This window comes from Mobula hypostoma, chromosome 19, assembly GCF_963921235.1.
Source record: "Mobula hypostoma chromosome 19, sMobHyp1.1, whole genome shotgun sequence".
Classification (NCBI taxonomy): domain Eukaryota; kingdom Metazoa; phylum Chordata; class Chondrichthyes; order Myliobatiformes; family Myliobatidae; genus Mobula; species Mobula hypostoma.
In genome coordinates this window covers 11,520,013-11,531,050 of record NC_086115.1, presented here as the reverse complement: position 1 = coordinate 11,531,050, position 11,038 = coordinate 11,520,013, and the positions used below count along the sequence as shown (strand labels likewise).

The following is an 11,038-nucleotide window of genomic DNA, read 5'->3' as shown; positions in this document are numbered from 1 at the left end:
ACCCTGCACAGTCAAAAGAGGCTCACCCATGCCTTTATTTTCTCAGGAGGCTGAAGAAAGCTGGACTATGCACATCTATACTCACGTCATTCTACAGATGCACAGTAGAGAGCATCCCAACAAGCTATGTCACTGCTTGATACACAAACTGCACTGTGGCAGACAAGAAGACTCTACAACAGATAATCAAAGCTGCCCAATGTATCACTGGCACCAGCCAACCTCCCATTAAGGACATGTACACAGAAAGGTGCAGGAAAAGGTCCAGTAACATCATGAAGAATCCCATACACTCTGCTCATGGACAGTCTGCCCCACTCCCATCAAGGAGGAGGCTACATAGCATCTGCGCCAGGACCAGCAGACTCAAAAAGTTACTTTCTCTAAGTGGTAAGGCTGATCAACACCTCTACCCATCAACTCCACCAGTACTTTATTATTTCCTGTCAGTCACCTTATCTACAGCCTAGCCTCACTCTATGGACAAAGTGTGTATATAAGCTATCTTATGTATTTATATTTATTGTGTTTCTTCATTATTATTATGTTCTTTATGTTTTGTGCTTTTTTTTTGTGGTGCATCAGATCCAGAGCAACAATTATTTTGTTCTCCTTACACTTCTGTACGGGAAGTGACATCAAACAATCTTGAATCTAGAATCTTGAGACGTGCAAATAAGAGGGGCCCTGGAAACAGAGTCACTCTTGCTAGACTTGGTGATTTCAGCGTGGGAGCATTATGAACCGAAGGTTTCTGGGTGGCAGAAAGAGGCTGGCAGTGGATTATATTTAAAGAAATCAGAAAATGCTTGAATATCCAAGGGCAGCAGAGGGGCACAGCTGGTACTGCCACTCTTGGAGACCAGGTTTGACCCCGAACTTCTGTGCTGTTCTGAAAGTTGAAGCCCAGAGGTCAATCAGAAGTCTGGAAGTCCAAAGGTCAATCAGAAGTCCGGAAGCCACACGCCTGGGTCTTTCGCAGTGGGGTCTCAGAGGCCTGATATCTGCGAGTCCACTCGAGGCGGGAGGCACAGAGGTGGCCTTTTCCGGATTGGAAGACTATATGTGAGAGGGAGTGTATGGGAGAGAGAAAAGGGGCTAATTTGACTGTTGTTGCTTTTCTGCAGTTGTCCTGTTGTTATTGTTGTTTGTGATGTTTTAACGATCATTTTCGGCATGTTATGTTGGTGCTGGAGTGTGCGGCGACATCCTGGTAGTGTTGTTCATTAACTCAAACAATGCGTTACACTGTATGTTTCAATGTACGTGTGATAGATAAATCAGGATCTGAACCTGCCTCTGTCTTTATTGAGTTTGCACCTCCTCCCAGTGACCGCATGGGATTCCCGTCTAAGCTCCAGTTCCCTCCCACATCTCACAATGTTCAAGGTAAATTTATTATCAAAGTCTGTATATATATCACCATACCTTGGGGTTCATTTTCTTGTGGGCATTCATGGTAAAACGAGAAATGCAATAGAACCAGTGAAAAACTATACAGAAAGACTGACAAACAACCAATGTGCAAAAGGAGACAAACAGTGCAAATAAAAAAAATTGAAACAGTGGATTCTGGTTAATTGAGACATTGGCTTCTCAGGGCAGCCTCTTATTTGGGACAACTCTTAAAGAACAAAAATTAATTGAGAATGTTGGCGCGTGGCCAAGTAGCTAAGGCATTTGTCCAGTGATCTTAAGGTCACTAGTTCGAGTCTCAGCTGAGGCAGCGTGTTGTGTCCTTGAGCAAGGCACTTAACCACACATTGCTCTGCGACGACACCGGTGCCAAGCTGTATCGGCCCTAATGCCCTTCCCTTGGACAACATCGGTGGCGTGGAGAGGGGAAACTTGCAGCATGGGCAACTGCTGGTCTTCCATACAACCTTGCCCAGGCCTGTGCCCTGGAAACCTTCCAAGGCACAAATCCATGGTCTCACGAGACTAACGGATGCCTATATAGATATATAATTGAGAATATTTCTGTGTTTCCCTTCATTTATTGAGGATACAATGCTGTTTAATTGGGACAGGACTCTGTTGCCAAACAGGTTTGAACTAGCATCAGTTGCGTGCACTTGTGTGGCTGTTAGACATTACACCATACTTAGAGCAAAGAGTTTTTAAAATAGCGTCAGTTGTGTGTGTTTGTGTTCAAAAAGCAGCGATTTTTGTTACTGATAGTTGACAAGAAATAAGCAGCAAGTCAATTCAGAACTGCTTTTCTCACTGTGGTTTCAAGCATTTTCAGCTTGGAGATACCGGAAAAGACCGGGAGTGAAAATTCCGAGGCTAACCTCGAAGGCTGCAGGAGTTAGGTAAGTGGGTGACTGTCAGGGAAGCGAGGGAAAGAGCTCAGGTAGTAGAGAGCACCCCTGTGGCCATCCCCCTCAGTAATCGTTATCTCGTTTTGGATGCGGTTGAGGGGGGTGACCTGACAGAGGACAACTTTGGCGATCGGGTCTCTGGCACTGAGCCTGGTTCCATGGTGCAGAAGGGAAAGAGGAAGATGAGGAATGCGGTAGTCATAGGGGATTCCATCGTGAGGGGAACAGACAGGAGGTTCTGTCAGCCTGATAGAGATACCCACACGGTGTGTTGCCTCCCAGGTACCAGGGGTACGGGACGTTTCGGATCGGGTGCAGAGTATTCTGAAGGGAGAGGGTGAACAGCCAGAAGTCTTGGTACACGTTGGTACCAATGACATAAGTTGAAAAAGGGAGGAGGTCCTGAAGAGAGAATTCAGTTAGTTGGGTAGGAAGCTGAGAAGCAGGACCTCCAGGATAGTCATCTCGGGATTGCTGCCTGTGCCATGTGCTAACGAGCGCAAGAATAGCGCGATCAGGCATATTAATGCGTGGCTGAGAGACTGGTCACAGGGCAGGGCTTCAGATTCCTAGATCATTGGGGGCAACTTCTGGGGGTGGTACGACATGTACAAAAAGGACGGGTTACACCTGAACTCAAAAGGGTCCAATATCCTAGCAGGCAGGTTTAATAGAGCTGTTAGGGAGGGTTTAAACAAATTTGGCAGGGGGATGGAACTGGAATAATAGGGCTGAGGAAGGGGAAAACAGGAATAAATCAAGGATAGCGTGCAACAGAGGTTATAGAAAGAACCGGCAGGAGATGATCACAGCCAGTGGCATGAGTTACATGGCAATAGAGGCATGGTGCAGTTAAAACAGAAAGCAACAAATACTGGACTGAAAGTGTTCTATTTGAATGCACACAGCATAAGGAATAAAATGGATGATCTTGAAATTCAGCTACAGGCTGGCAAATACAATGTTGTGGCCATCTCTGAAACTTGGCTAAAGGATGGCTGCCATTGGGAGCCGAATGTCCAAGGACATATGATGTACTGCAAAGATAGATTAGCAGGCAGAGGGGGTGGTGTGGCTTTGTGTATAAGAAATTAATATTAATTCATTAAAAAGAGATTAAATAGGATTGGAAGGTGTAGAGTCTCTGTGGGTTGAGTTAAGAAATGGCAAGGGTAAAAGGACCCTAATGGCAGTTGTATACAGGCCTCCAAACAGCAGCTGGGATGTGGATTACAAATTATAGCAGGAGATAGAAAAGGCATGTCAGAAAAACAATATCATGGTAATCGTTGGGGATTTTAACATGAAAGTGGATTGGGAAAACCAGGTCAGCACTAGACCTCAAGAGAGAGAATTTGTAGAATGTCTAAGGGATGGATTTTTAGAACAGCTTGTTGTTGAGCCCACTAGGAGATTGGCTGTGCTGTATTGGGTGTTGTGCAATGATCCGGAGGTGATAAGAGAGCTCAAGTTTAAAAAACCCTTAGGGAACAGTGATCACAATATGATTGAGCTCACATTGAAATTTGAAAGGGAAAAAGTAAAATCCAACGTGTCTATATTTCAGTGGAATAAAGGAAATTACAATGGCATGAGAGGGGAACTGGCCGAAGTTGACTGGAAAGGGACATTTGCAGGAAGGACAGCAGAGCAGCAATGGCTGGAGTTTCTGCAAAAAACGAGGGAAATGCAAGACAGATATATTCCAAATAAGAAACATTTTTCAAAGGGAAGAAGGACACTACCGTGGCTGACAAATGAAGTCAGAGCCAAAGTAAAAGCAAAAGAGAGGGCATACAAGGAAGCCAGAGCTAGTGGAAAGATAGGGGATTGGGAAGCTTTTAAAAACTTGCAGAAGGAAACTAAGAAGGTCCTTAGGAAGGAAAAGAAGAATTATGTGTAGCACTCTGTTATATTGGCTCGTATATATCTAGGGGAAATCCCACCCAGCACCTGCCTCAACACTTCCCATGGTGTCGGTTGCCGCCCAAATCAATTGCAAACAACAATCATCAGCCAGCACACCCAATACGTTTTACCAAGTACACTTTATAGATATTATTAATTCTATGTCATTAATATAAATTCGATACAGAAAAGGAAGTAATGAAAAAAAAGGCGCCAAGACTTATCAAAGTCCAAGTTCTTCGCACGCTACCGTTGGAGCTCAATCGATTCCTGACGACCACCCGGATCCTGTCGACTCACGGCTCAGGACCACCCGAAGTGATTGACCGGAGCCTTTCCACACGTCCGCCGTCCTCCTCGTCTCTCCTCCGACACCCCGCCAAAAACCCCATCCGCTGTCCTCCTCGTCTCTCCTCCATCTCCCCATCTCTCCTCCGACTCCCCGTCTCTCCACCATCCTCCCCGTCTCTCCCCCGACTCCCCATCTCTCCACCAACTCCCCGTCTCTCCTCTGACTCCCCCCAAAAACCCTATCCACCGTCCTCCCCATCTCTCCTCCGACTCCCCATCTCTCCTCCGACTCCCCGTCTCTCCTCTGACTCCCCCCAAAAACCCCATCCACTGTCCTCCCCGTCTCTCCTCCGACTCCCCGTCTCTCTGCCATCCTCTCCGTCTCTCCACCGTCCTCCCCGTCTCTCCTCCGACTCCCTGTCTCTCCACCGACTCCTCGTCTCTCCACCACCCTCCCCATCTCTCCTCCGACTCCCCGTCTCTCCGCCGTCCTCTCCGTCTCTCCACCGTCCTCCCTGTCTCTCCTCCGACTCCCCGTCTCTCCTCCGACTCCCTGTCTCTCCACCGACTCCTCGTCTCTCCACCATCCTCCCCGTCTCTCCTCCGACTCCCTGTCTCTCCTCCGTCCTCCCCATCTCTCCACCGTCCTCCCTGTCTCTCCTCCGACTCCCCCCAAAAACCCCATCCACCGTCCTCCCCGTCTCTCCTCCGACTCCCCGTCTCTCCTCCGACTCCCCCCCAAAAGCCCCGTCCCCAGTCACATGATACAGCATTATCATCCGAAAACAAAATGATACATGACCACCCACTGGCTAATAGCACCTGCTGTCTGTATTAAACCAAGCAAATGTCTAGCTGGAGACTTTCTCAGCATTTAACATATCAAAGAAGCATTCCCCAGTATAACATAACAAAGAAGCCATTTTAAACTTAACATTAAAAAAAGAAAGACCCCATACACTGGTGATCTCCCTCCCCGTTATGTTCCTTACCATCACCCCCATCCGCCATGCCTGTACAGCTGAGGGCCTCTGCAATTCAGGTCTCACCAGTGCCCCAGCCGGGAACCGGGACTCCCCTTTCAGGTTGTCTGGGGCGTCTACTAGCAGGGCCTTGCCCGCCGGTACTCCGGGGAATCTGGGGGTTCCCATCACTAGTGCCGCCTCCCCTGGGTGTATCACCTTAGGCCTCGCCTAAGTGCACCACACCGTCCCTCGCTTGCGCTCAGGATCCAGCCCCTGGGGGTCACCCACTCCTTCGTACACTGCTCAGAACACTGGGTGTGCCGAGAGGGTCTCCAGAAAGTTCTCCCCGCCTTCTTCTTACAGGCTCCCAAGGGCCGTCGCACCAGAGGGGAGAACTTTCTGGAGACTAATATCAAAGAAGATACTAAAAGCTTTTTTAAGCATATAAGGGGTAAAAGTGAGTCGAGGGTAGATATAGGACCAATACAAAATGATGCTGGAGATATTGTAATGAGAGATGCAGAGATGGCAGAGGAACTGAATGCGTATTTTGCATCAGTTTTCACAGTGGAAGACGTCTGCAGTATACTGGACATTCAAGAGTGTCGGAAGTGAAATTTGTGCAATGAAAATTACGACTGAGAACGTTTTCAGGAAGCTTAATGGTCTGAGGGTGGATAAATCTCCTGGACCTGATGGAATGCACCCTCAGACTCTGAAAGAAGTAGCTGGAGAGATTGTGGAGGCATTAATGATGATCTTTCAAGAATCGATAGATTCTAGCATTGTACCAGATGACTGGAAAATTTCAAATGTTACTCTGCTATTTAAGAAAGGTGAGAGGCAGCAGGAAGGAAACAATAGACCTGCTGGCCTGACGTCAATGGTTGGGAAGTTGTTGGAATCGATTGGTAGGGATGAGATTACGGAATACCTGGAGGCACATGACAAGATAGGCCAAAGCCAGGATAGTTTCCTGAAATGAAAACCCTGCCTGACAAACCTACTGTAATTCTTTGAGGAAATTACAAGCAGGATAGACAAAGGAGATGCAATAGATGTGGTGTACTTGGATTTTCAGAAGGCCTTTGACAAGGTGCCACACATGAGGCTGCTTAGCAAGATAAGAGCCCATGGAATTACAGGAGAGTTACTAGCATGGGTGGAGCACTGGCTGGGCAGCAGAAAACAGAGAGTGGGAATAAAGGGATCCTATTCTGGCTGGCTGCCGGTTACCAGTGGAGTTCCATAGGGGTCGGTGTTGGGACCGCTGCTTTTTACCATGTATGTTGATGACTTGGACTATGGTATTAATGGATTTGTGGCTAAATTTGCCGATGATACAAAGATAGGTGGAGGAGCGGGTAGTGTTGAGGAAACAGAGAGCCTGCAGAGAGACTTAGATAGTTTGGGGAATAGGCAAAGAAATGGCAAATGAAATACAATGTTAGAAAGTGTATGGTCATTCACTTTGGTGGAAGAAATAAATGGGCAAACTTTTATTTAGAAGGGGAGAGAATTCAAAATGCAGAGATGCAAAGGGACTTGGGAGTCTTTGTGCAAGATACCCTAAAGGTTAACCTCCAGGTTGAGATGGTTGTGAAGAAGGTGAATGCAAAGTTGGCATTCATTTCTAGAGGTATAGAATATAAGAGCAGGGATGTGATGTTGAGGTTCTATAAGGCACTCGTGAGACCACACTTGGAGTACTGTGTGCAGTTTTGGGCTCCTTATTTTAGAAAGGATATGCTGACATCGGAGAAGGTTCAGAAAATATTCACAAGAATAATTCCAGGAATGAAAGGGTTACCATATGAGGAAGGTCTGGCAGCTCTTGGCTGTATTCCCTGGAGTTCAGGAGAGTGAGGGGGGATCTCATAGAAACATTCCGAATGTTAAAAGGCCTGTACAGATTAGATATGGCAAAGTTATTTCCCATGGTAGGGGAGTCTAGGACAAGAGGGCACGACTTCAGGATTGAAGGACGTCCATCTAGAACTGAGATGTGGAGAAATTACTTTAGTGAGAGGGTGGTAAATCTGTGGAATTTGTTGCCACGAGTGGCTGTGGAGGCCAAGTCACTGGGTGCAATTAAGGCAGAGATAGATAGGTTCTTGATTAGCCAGGGCATCAAAGGGTATGGGGTGAAGGCAGGGGAGTGGGGATGACTGGAAGAATTGGATCAGCCCATGATTGAATTGCAGAGCAGAATCGATGGGCCGAATGGCCTACTTCTGCTCCTGTATCTTATGGTCTTACGAAAATGTAACAATTTCACTACTTCAACTATTTAGGAACTACAAAGAGATTGAAGGTATCGAATATAATCTTGAATGAAAACTTGGAGGATGCAATCGTCAAAAACATTGTATGAAGGCAGTCCATTATCTGCACTAGGTGTCTGCACTGATTTTATTCAATGCATACATGATGAATTCCTCCGTTGATAACTATTAGGAACTAATAGAGTTTTATAGTACTGTAGTACTGTTGGTAGTGTTCCAATTTATTTTGTATTTAAGTACATACTTTGTTACTCAATTATCTTTTTTTATATACCTTTTTAACTATTTCCATGAAAATTTGGCGAATTGGGGGAGCTACTTATTTGGGCCAAATTGTACTCGTCCCGATGTGTCCTTAATAATGGGATTCCTCTGTATATAAATAATATTGAGAACAAGAGTTGTAGAGTCCTTGAAAGTGGGTCGACAGGTTGCAGAATCAGTTCAGGGTTGTGGGGAGTGAAGTTATTCACGTTGGTTCAGGAGCTGATAGTTGAAGGGTAATAACTGTTCCTGAACTGGGTGGTGGGGGAACCTAAGACTCTGTATCTCCCTATTAATGGTGGCAGTGAGAAGGGAACATGACCTAGATAGTGGGGGTCCTTGATGATGGATGCAGCTTTCTTGTAGCAGTACTCCTTGTAGATGGGCTCCATGGTGGAGGGGGGTTCTTTACCAGTGATGGATGTGTGGGTTGGTGTGTGTGTTAGGCACTGTAAATTGCCCCCCTTCCCCATATGTAGGTGTGTGGTAGATACTGAGATGAGTTGACTGGAATGTGAGGAGAATAAAAAATGGAAATCAGATTCAAGCTTATTATTATTGACTTGTACTAATGTGAAATTCACATTACCCCAGCAGTACCAAGATATGAAATTTCTAAATATTACAAAGTAACTAATGCATGAAAAGGAATAATGAGGTTGTGCTCATGACAACCCACACAAAATGATGGAGGAACTCAGCAGGTTAGGCATCATCAATGGATTTGGTGCATGGTGCAATATTCCGGTGGCCCAAAACATCAATTGTTTATTCATTTCCATAGACGCTGCACGACCTGCTGAGTTCCTCCACCATTATGTGTGTGTTGCTTTGGATTTCCAACATCTGCAGAATCTCTTGTGTTTATACTGTTTTTGAGTTCATGGAATTAATGTAGGATTCATCTAAATGAGGATAGTGGTCAGCACGGACTCGATGGGCTGAAAGGTCTGATGGATTCTTGCCTCCGTATTTTATTAAAGAAAAATTAAATTTTTTTTACAAAATATGGTCATAAACAGCCATTTATTTCCCTTCAAACAAATGGATTATGAGGATATTTGACCCCAAATGACATTATGATCCCACAGGGTTAAAACCCACCATGCCTGTACCAGCTCTTGGAAAGGGCAATCTGAACAGACCTCACCCTGGTTTTTCCCCGTATGCATTCTTTCTAAAACTGATCCAATTCCCTTTGGAAAGTCAGGATAGAATCTGCTGATAAAAAGAAAATGAGTATCACAAACAGCGGGAAATCTAAAATAAAAACAGAAAATGCTGGAAATACTCACCAGGTTCCTGTGGAGTGAGGAACAATGTGAACTACTAGTCCTGTACTGTACCTTCTTATTCTCCCCACAGTCCCATCAGCTCCCCCCAGATTCTACCACATGCCTGCACCCCAGAAGCAATCTACAGTGGCTAACAGTGGGGTTACCTACCGAATATTGTAAAGGCTGGACAGAGTGGACATGGAGAGGATGTTTCCTATGACGGGCGAGTCTCGAGCAGGAGGGGGCAGCCTCGGAATAGAAGAACATCCCTTTAGAGCGGAGATGAGGAGGAATTTCTCTACCCTGAGGGTAGTGAATCTCTGGGATTCCTTGTCACAGACGGCTGTCACTGGGAATATTTAAAGTGGAGGTTGATAGGTTCTCAATTATTAAGGGTGTCAAGGCTACGGAGAGAAGACAGGAGAATGGGGTTGAGAGGGATAATAAATCAGCCATGATGGAATGTCCGAGTAGGCTCAATGGGTCAATGGGCTAATTCTACTTCTATGTCTTACAGTCTAATACTTCAGGTTGAAGGATATCTGAGTATTTCTAGTATTTTCTGTTTTTGTTTCAGAATCTGCCCCCGCTGGCAAAAGCTAACCCCTGAATGAAAGGATCCTGGGCCTTTCCACCTCACGAGTCAGTCACTTGATATCCGTGTTCTCTGGTCATTGACCCCATTGCTAGAGGAAACGGTTTCTTCTTGATCGCCTGTGAAAGCTCTTCATGAGCCAGTCAAAGCCCCCTACCAAACAGCGGGACAGCAGAGAGATCCGCGTCCTCACAGGTCCGGTGATCTGGGGTCAACCGTGAGTGTTGGTACTGTCTGCGTGCAGTCTATGTATTCTCCCTGTGACCATGTGGCTGTTCCAGATTCCACCTATACAAAGTCACAAAGCAATACAGGCTATTCGGCCCAACCAATCCATGCCCACACAGGTGCCCACCCAGCTAGTCCCAAATTTCCTGTATTCAGCCCACATCCCTCCAGGCCCCTTCACTCCACGTCCCTATCCATGTGCCTCTTAAATGAAATTACTGTACCTGCTTCAACCTCTTCCTCTGGCAGCTCATTCCACATACTTGCCACCCTCTATTAGAAATAGTCGCCCCTCAGGACCCTTATAAATCTTTCCCCTCTCACCCTAAACCTATGCCCCTAGCTTTGGACTCGTCTATCCTGGGGAAATGACTGTTACCTTTTCTATGCCTCTCTAACTTTATACGGTTCCTTAAGGTGCCCCTCATTCTCATACAGTCCAGGAAATAAAAACCCAGCCTGGCCAAAACTCTCCCTATAACTCAGGCTCTCGAGCCCTGGCAACCTCCTTGTGAATCTTCTCTGCACTCCTTCCAGGCTTAGCACTCCAGAGAACACTGGTTCAAATCCTACCATGAAAACTGTGAAATTTAATTTCAGTCCGTAATCTAGTTTTAACACAAAAATAGCTGGTTTTACAATGATGATTACAAAACTACCAGATTGTCATAAAAAGCCATCTGGTCCACTGATGAGGCAGAGATCTGCCAACCTTCCGTGGCATGGCTTAATGTGAGTGCATTCTGAAATATTATAGGCAGTCACAGCTGTAGTGTAATGATGTTGATTTTGCTAGTTATATACACAAACTTAGTGCATCTATCAAGGCCCTTGCCTTTCCCAAACCATCTAATTATCATTTATACTTAGTCACCAAGTCTCATTCCTCTCCAAATATTTT

At 45.8% G+C, this 11,038-nt stretch overlaps 1 protein-coding gene across 3 annotated transcripts in view; it reads right to left on the bottom strand.

Moving 5' to 3' along the window:
• LOC134358814 (Kv channel-interacting protein 2-like) overlaps nt 1–11,038 on the bottom strand; it is a 513,936-nt gene that overhangs the window by 251,225 nt on the left and 251,673 nt on the right. The gene's annotated exons all lie outside the window — the stretch shown is intronic.